The sequence below is a fragment of the Suricata suricatta genome, chromosome 1 (genome assembly GCF_006229205.1).
Source record: "Suricata suricatta isolate VVHF042 chromosome 1, meerkat_22Aug2017_6uvM2_HiC, whole genome shotgun sequence".
In the NCBI taxonomy this organism is placed as follows: Eukaryota; Metazoa; Chordata; class Mammalia; order Carnivora; family Herpestidae; genus Suricata; species Suricata suricatta.
The window spans coordinates 71,574,865-71,583,602 of record NC_043700.1 but is presented as its reverse complement, the minus strand read 5'-3'; the positions used below and the strand labels follow the sequence as shown (position 1 = coordinate 71,583,602).

The 8,738-nt window shown below is 41.0% G+C and overlaps 1 protein-coding gene and 1 pseudogene across 1 annotated transcript in view; one reads left to right on the top strand and one right to left on the bottom strand.

Moving 5' to 3' along the window:
* The window catches only part of FAM160A1 (family with sequence similarity 160 member A1), a 265,800-nt gene that overhangs the window by 4,491 nt on the left and 252,571 nt on the right, over nucleotides 1-8,738 (top strand). The gene's annotated exons all lie outside the window — the stretch shown is intronic.
* Nucleotides 1,938-8,738, bottom strand: part of LOC115301123 — a 63,300-nt pseudogene continuing 56,499 nt past the window's right edge.

Sequence of the window (8,738 nt, the reverse complement as noted above, 5' to 3'; positions counted from 1 at the left end):
CATTCTTTGCGATCTTTCCCTCATAGAGTCCCTCTTAGGATTTCCTGTAGGGCTGGTTTGGTGGTCATGAATTCTCTCAATTTTTGTTTATTTGGGAAAACCTTTATCTCTCCTTCTATTTTGAAAGACAGGCTTGCTGGGTAGAGGATTCTTGGCTGTAAATTTTTTCTGCTCATCACATTGAAGATTTCCTGCCATTTCTTCCTGGCCTGCCAAGTTTCATTAGATAGGTCTGTAACCACTCTGATAAGTTTCCCTTTGTATGTGAAGGCCCTTTTCTCCCTAGCTGCTTTCAGAATTCTCTTTATCTTTATATTTTGCCAGTTTCACTATGATATGTTATGCCAAAGGCCGATTCAAGTTACTTCTTAAGGGGGTTCTTTGTGCCTCTTGAATTTGAATGTCTATTTCTTTTCCCAGATTTGGGGAATTCTCAGTTATAATTTGGTCTAGTATCCCTTCAGAACCTTTCTCTCTGTCTTCCTCTTCAGGAATTCCTATGATACGGATGCTGTTCCGTTTGATTGTATCACTCAGGTCTCAAATTCTCCTTTCCTGCTCCTCGATTAATTTCTCTCTTTTTTTCAGCTTCCTTTTTGCTATAACTATATCTTCCAATTCACTATTCTTCTCTATGTCTCATAAATCCTTGAGGTGGCTGCCTACAGTTTGTTATTCACCTCATCTATAGCCTTTTTTAACTCATCACACCTATTTTCAAAGTGCCTAGTCATTGTCTCAGTTGATTCTTTGATGCTTTTCTCAACCCCAGCGATTAATTTTATGACAAGTTTTTAGAATTCTTGATCCGGTATCTTGTCTAGATCTGCCTTGAGCAGTTCTGTGGCTGTGACTTCCTCCTGGAGGTTCTTCAGGGAAGAGTTCCTTCGTTTTGTCATTTTGCTAGTTTTATGTCTCTTTTCACCTTTCGAAAGCTCTTTGTGCACTGTGCACTTGTTAATATTTCTCTGTTAAAGGAGGCTTATTGACTGTCCAGGGCCTGTCGTTTCAGGAAATATTCTTTTAATGGTGTCTCTCAGTTTCACTTGTTGTGGCTTTTAATATTTTATTTCCCTACTCAGCAATATTTGGGACTCGCTGTCATGCACACTTTGGCTTGTTTCTTGGTGTAGCCCTAGGAAGGAAAACAGACAGAGAAGCACAGAGGGAATAGAAGCACACAAATGCACAGACAAATCAAAGAAACAAACACATTAAAAGGGGGAAAGAAAAGAAAGAAAATGGAGAGCAAGGAGATGAAAGGAAGAGAAGAAGAAAAAAAGAAAAAAATAAAGCTGGTCAGAGATGACAAAGGACAGTAGACAGTCTAAAAGTGTATGACCAGTTGAGGGGAGAGGTAAGGATGAGATACAGGAAAATATATCTGGATTGCAAGAAGGTAAAAAAAGGGAGAAAGCAGAAAGGAAAATAAGGAGTAAAAATTTTTAAAAATTTAAGTAAAAAAAGGTAATAATAAAAAATAAGCACAAAAAAAGAAGAAAAGAAGAAAAAAATGAAGAAAAAGGAAAGAAAAAATTATTTAAAAAAAAAAGCAGCAGCTCCCCTTCGTAGATAGGCATGGTTTGGTGTGGTAGGTCTAGGAGGCTGTTCTCAGAGGCTCTGCCTTGGTGTCTGCAGAGATTAGATAGGCAGCACGCCAAGCTCTACTGGAACTAGGCACTGTAGGCCACTCTATTGAGTCCAATCTCCTTGTGCCGGCAGTTGAGCAGAATTGTATTTTCCAGGCCTGCCTGGGTTCAAAGTTCCAGTCCATGCACTTTTATGCTACCACAGATGAGATGTACTTGCTTTCATGGCTGGCGTCTTAGGGGGAAGAGTCAGTTTGTCTTGGCTCAGGCAGGGATTTCGGCTGCCCCTGCCTGAGGCGAGGTGTGCCACCTGAGGGAGATGGGCAACAGGAGGTGAAATGCGTGGGGTCACAGACACAACTGCGGATTCCCAACCCCCAGCCAGGATCGCAATTGCGTTGGAGGAGGAATGAGGTTCTCTTGGCTTAGCGCAGCTGTTGGCCGAGGCGCTGTGTGCTGCCGGAAATGAGCTGGAAGCTCCTGCAGCCTGAGCGCGGGCCCAGGCCTCCATGACTGCCAACTCCCTGTTGGGATCACGTAGGTGTGGGGGCTATTTTTTCCCTGATGGCACCTGGGATTCCGGATTCGCGCAGCCAATGCTGGGGGCGAGATGCGCCATGGAAATGAGGTGCGTGCTCTCATTCCCAAAACCCAAGTCGAAATGAGCGCCCCTGGCGCCACTGCTGCTGGGGCCTCTGACTCCCTGCGGAGATGGCACAGGGCTGGAAGCTGTTCTTTCCCTTGCGCCACCTGGGTTTGGGATTCGGGCCACTCAGCAATTATCTATGAAGTGAGTTTCTCTCTCCAAGCGCTGTTAAGCGTTCTTTACCTCTTCCCCCAGAGACAGTACTATGAGCGTGTTCAGTCTCTCTGTCTCTTCCCTTTGTCTCTCGGGCTCCACATGCTTGCTCCACGTTGGGCTGGGGCTCCCACCTCCCCTGCCCATCTTAGGCTGGCCCATTTCCCAATCTCCCCAGTTCGCACTCACTCAGGTATCTCTGAGGTTGTCTTCTTTCTGGATTCCGTATTTTCTCCTTCCACTCTTGCAGATGAGAGTAATGTCCTTCTCACTTCGATAGATGGGGTAGATGAAATTTACAGAGCTCCCTTCCTCTCCGCCATCTTGGCTCCTCCCCTTTGTTGGCCTTCTTGAGTAATGTACTTGGATTCCTTTCTTCTTATTCTTTACATGCATTACTGGTTTTTTATTTGTTACAATTAGGTTTGTATATAACATCTTGTGCATATAGCAGTCTGTTAAGTTCACATTTGCTTAAATTTGAATCCATTCTTCACTCCTTTCTTCCTCAGGCTCCCCCTCTCCCCATTTTAGATATATGATACCATGTTTTACATGTCTTTATTTTATGAATCCCTTGACTGATTTTTTACAGAAAGACTTATTTAAGATGGTTTTGTGTTTTTTACTTTTCATACTCTCACTTATGGTATTTCCTTTCCACTCAGAGTCCCTTTTAATGTCTTGGAGGGCTGGTTTTGTTGTCATGAACTCCTTTAGTTTTTGTTTGTCCGAGAAACTCTTTATCTCACCTTCTTTTCTGAATGATAGCTTTGCTGGATAGAATATTCTTGGCTGCAGATTTTTTCCTTTTAGCATTTTGAATATATCATGCCACTCCCTTCTGGTCTGCAAAGTTTCTGCAGAAAAACTGCTGATGGCTGTATGAGGTTTCCCTTGTGTTTAACTGTCTCCTTTTTTCTTGTTGCTTTAAAATCTTTTTTCTTTATCACTACTCTTTGCCATTTTAATTACTATGTGTATAGGTGTGGAATTTCTTGGGTTGATTTTTGGGTGTAGGGGAGGGTGTCTCTGTGCCTCCTGGATTGGGATATCTGTTTCCTTCCCCAGATTAGGGAAGTTCTCAGCTATTATTTCTTCAGATATATTTTCTGCCTTTCCTTTCCTCTCTCCTCCTCCTCCTCAGATTCCTATAATATGAATATTATTGCACTTGATGGAGTCACTGAGTTCCTTACGACTATTTTCAATTTATGTAATTTGTTTTCCTCTCATTTGGTCAGCTGAGTTACTTATGATTACTCTTCTAGGTCATTAATTCTTTCCTTTGCTTCATCTAACCTGATATTTATTCTTTTTTTTAAAGTTTGTTTTATTTATTTAGAGAGAGGGAGAGCACAAGTAGGAAAGGGGCAGAGAAAGATGGAGAGAGAGGGTCTCAAGTAGGCTCCTCACTGTGAGCACAGATCCCAATGTGGGGCTTGATCCCATGAACCAGGAACTTATGACTTGACTCCAAAGCAAGACTTGAACACTTAACAGACTGAGTTACCCAGGCGCCCCATAGCCTGGTATTTATTCTATTGATTGAATTTTTGTTTTATTTATTGCTCTTCCTCTCTGGTTGTTAAGAGTCTCACTGTTCTCTACTCTTTTCACAAGTCCAATGAGTATCTTTATAATTAATACTTTAAATTCTCTATCTGGCATATTACTTACATCCATTTCTCTTAAGTCTCTTCCTGTGGTTTGGTCCTATTCTTTCAGTCGGGACATATTTCTCTGTCTCTTCATTTTGTCTAATTCTTTGTGTCTATTTCTCTGTGTTAGGAAAGTCAGATATGTCTCTTGTTGTTGACAGTAATGGCCTTAAGAAGAGGTCCTATAAATGCCCTGAAGTCCCGGGTCTTCTGTTCCCCAGGGCATGGCCCTTCAGGAAGTGTCTTCTATGTGTGTTATGTGCGTTCTGTTGAGTCCTGGCCTCTTTTTTCTTCAGTCTAATTGTCTGCAGAGTCTTCTTTTTCTTGTTGTGGGCAGCATTTGGTCTCTAGTAGGGGTTGGGCAGTTTTTAACAAGGTGTGTGCTAGTCTGATTCCAAAAGAGATTGAAACGACCACCAAAATATTGGAACTGAGGTCCCTTAAAACACCTGTGTTGGGAGATGAGCTATTGGTGGGGTTTGTGCCTGTCTACTTGGGGAGAAGGTCTGTAGTGCCCTGAAGGTGTAACTGGGAAGGCGTTCTACCAAAGTGTGTGTGTGTGTGTGTGTGTGTGTGTGTGTGTGTGTGTGTGTGTGTGTGGTGGCTTGGTATAAGCAAGTTAGGTAGAAAGTGTTGGTGCTGTGCTGGTCTCTGTAAGTGGCCCTATGTTTATGCTGTGGGGTGGGATAGGAAAATGGCATGTGCCAGCTCCTTTGTTCCTGGTGGGGGTCTCCCTGTGATCCCTGCCTCTCTAGGCCATGTCCTGAAATGAGTAAATCACTCTTCCTCCTGTTAGTTCAGGCAGTTCTCAAACTGCTGGTTCTGTGCTGCATCTGCAGGAGCTTTTGGGCTGTGTTTAAGGATGGGAACTTGGCCTCCTAATGCCCTCCAGGCTCTCCCATGATCAAACCAATGGATTTTAAAAATTTCAGGCTTTAAGTCCAAGAGGGTATAAGAACTTAACAAATTCGGCCCCTTTCACTTTTATTTATATATTTTTAAGGAATATAAAACTATTTATTGACCACTGTTTACCTCTATTTACAATAAAGTAAACAACATAGAGTTCAATAACATTCTGACCACAAAATTATTATTTTTCCTGGTTTCTGCTGAACCAGTGACTCAAATACGGAGATGATTGAGCATGCATGTAAGAAATGAGTTGGGCTAAAGAAGAAACATGCAGTTTAAGAATTTAAATTACAGGGGCACCTGGGTGACTCAGTAGGTTAAGCCTCCGGCTTTGGCTCAGGTCAGATCTCACATTCGTGGGTTCGAGCCCCACATCAGGCTCTGTGCTGACAGCTAGCTCAGAGCCTGGAGCCTGCCTCCTGTTATGTGTCTCCTTCTCTCCCTGCCCCTCCCCCTCTCATGCTCTGTCTTTCTCTGTACAAAAAATAAATAAAACATTTAAAAAAATAAAAAAAAATTTAAATTACAGAAGTTTGTCCACCCATCTTTTCCAGCAGGTGCTAAATAGTCAACTTTTCTAATCATTGATTATGATTATGTTTCCATGAATGAAGTCTTACACATTCTATGAATAATGACACTTTAGTCAATACAGCACACAGATTTCATCTTCTTAAAAAGGAGTGGTTCACTAAAAGGAAGCTTTAAATGTCAATTTAACTAAGTTTTGCTTACCTAATTAAAACCCACCAGGATTTATCTAGTTTTTCCATTTGGGTGGGGCAGATGTTGGTAGTGACAAGATTTTACTTTCAGGGACCTCACAAATAAACTTGCATTTATAGGACTATAGATATAGATGTGGATTCTGATATGGCTGTTTTAAATTGTCCAACTTAAATTGTTTACATGATAAGCAACTTTTTGTGAGGGAGAGACAGAGAGGAGGGAGAATTTCTTTTTCTTTTTTTAATTTAAATTTTTGTGAACATACAGTGCAATATTGGTTTCAGGTGTAGAGTTCAATAATTCATCGCTTACATACAGCACCCAATGCTCATCGTAAGTGGCCTTCTTAGTACCCATCACCTATCTAGCCCATTCCCCCCCTTCCATCAACCCTTTGTTCTCTATTTTTAAGAGTTTCTTGTAGTTGTCCCCCGCTTCTCTCCCACTTCCCACATGCTCATCTGTTTTGTTTCTTAAATTTCACGAGTGAAATCATGTGACATATTTCTTTCTCTGATTGACTTATATCACTTAGTAGGATGCATTCTAGCTTCATCCACATGATGGCAAATGGCAAGATTTCATTCTTTTTGATTGCTGAGTAATATTCCATTGGATATATATCTCCACATACCACATCTTCTTTATCTGTTCATCAGTTTATGGACATTTGGGCTCTTTCCATCATTTGGATATTGTTGATAATGCTGCTATAAACATTGGGGTGCATGTACCCCTTCAAATCAGTATTTTTTTATCTTTTGGGTAAATACCTAGTAGTGCAATTGCTGGATCATAGGGTAATTCTATTATTAGTTTTCTGAGGAATTGCCATACTATTTTATAGGCTGCACTAATTTGCATTCCTACCAATAGTGCAAGAGGGGTCCCCTTTCTCTGCATCCTTGCCAACAATCTGTTGTTTCTTGTGTTAATATTATTTAGTCTGACAGATGTAAGGTGATTTTTGAATTGTAGTTCCCTGATGATGACTGATGTAGAGCATCTTTTCATGTGTTTGTTAGTTGCCTGTATGTTGTCTTTGGGAAAGTATCTATTTGTATCTTCTGCCCATTTTTTAACTGGGTTATTTGTATTTTTGGATGTTGAGTTTGCTAGGTTCTTTATAGGTTTTGGATACTAATGCTTTATCTGATAGGTCGTTTGCAAATATCCTCCCATTCTGTAGGCTGCCTTTTAGTTTTGTTGATTGTTTCCTTCATTGTGCAGAAACTTTTTTTATTGATGAAGTCCCAATAGTTCATGTTTGCTTTTGTTTTCCTTGCCTTTGGTGACATGTCTAGTAAGTTGTTGTTCTGGCCAGGGTCAAAGAGGTTGTTGCCTGTGTTCTCTTCGAGGATTTGGATTGTCTCACATTTAGGTCTTTCATCCATTTTGAATTTATTTTTGTGTATGGTGTAAGAAAGTGGTCCAGGGTTATTCTTCTGCATGTTGCCATCCAGTTTTCCCAGCACCATTGAAGAGACTATCTTTTTTCTTTTTTTAATTTTTTAAATGTTTTTTATTTATTTTTGAGAGAGAGAGAGAGAGAGAGATAGGGCGAGCAGGGGAGGGTCAGAGAGAGAGGGAGACACAGAATCTGAAACAGGTTCCAGGCTCTGAGCTGTCAGCACAGAGCCCGATGTGGGGCTTGAACTCTGACCTCAGCCAAAGTCAGATGTTTAACTGACTGAGCCACCCAGGCGCTTGCTCTTATTATTTCCCTTCTTCCGGCTTTAGGTTTTCTCTGCTCTTCCTTTTCTAGCTCCTTTACATGTAAGGTTAGGTTGTGTATTTGGGAACTTTCCTGCTTTTTTTATATAAAAATTTTTTAAGTTTATTTTTGAGAGACATAGTGAACAGGGGAGAGACAGAGAGAGAGAGGGGAAGAAAGACCCAAGCAGGCTCCATTCTGTCCGCATGGAGCCCGATGTGGGGCTTGAACTCACAAACCATGAGGTTAAGCCCTGAGCCAAAATCAAGAGTCAGATGCTTAACGACTGAACCACAAAGGTGCCCCAGGACCTTTCTTGCTTCTTGAAACAGGCCTGAATTGCAATGTACTTTCCTCTTGGACTGCCTTGGCTGTATCCCGATGGTTTTGAACTGTCATGTTTTCATTATCATCTTCGGCTTTCATTCTTCAGTAGGATGTTGTTTAACCTCCATTCATTCTTCAGTAGGATGTTATTTAACCTCCAGGTATTTGAGGGCTTTCCAAATTTTTTCTTGCAGTTGATTTCAAGGTTCATAGCATTGTTATCTGAAAATATTCATGGTATGATCACAATCATTTTGTGCCTGTTATGAGCTGATTTGTGACCCAGTATATGATCTATTCCAGAGAATGTTCCATATGCACTGGAGAAGAATGTACATTTTACTGCTTTAGGAAAAAATATTCTGAATATAACTGTCAAGTCCATCTTATCCAGTGTGTCATTCAAAGCCATTGTTTACTTGTTGATTTTCTGCTGAGATGATCTGTCCATTGCTGTAAGTGGGATATTAAAATCTACTGTAATGGTGTTATTATGTATGAGTCTCTTAATGTTTGTGGTTAATTTATATACTTGGGTGTTTCATGTAGGGAACATGAATATTTATGATTGTTAGTTCTTCTTGATAGATAGACCCCCTTAATTGTGATATAATGCCCTTCTTTGTCTTATTACAGTCTTTGTTTTTTATTTTTGAGAGAGACAGAGCACAAACAGGAGAGGGGGAGAGAGGGAGACCCAGAACCCGAAGTAGGCTCCAGGCTCTGAGATATCAGGACAGAGCCTGGTGCGGGGCTCAGACTCACACACTGCGAGATCACTACCTGAGCTGAAGTCAGGCGCTCAGCTGACTGAGCCACCCAGGTGCCCTTAGTCTGTGTTTTAAAATCTAGTCTGTTTGATAGAAGTACGGCTACTCCAGTTTTATTTTCATGTCCATTAGCAGCATGATAGATGGTTCTCCATTCCCTAACTTTTGGTCTGCAGTTGTCCTTAATTCTAAAATGAGTGGCAGAGTAAAGATGGATTTTGGTTTTTTTTTTTT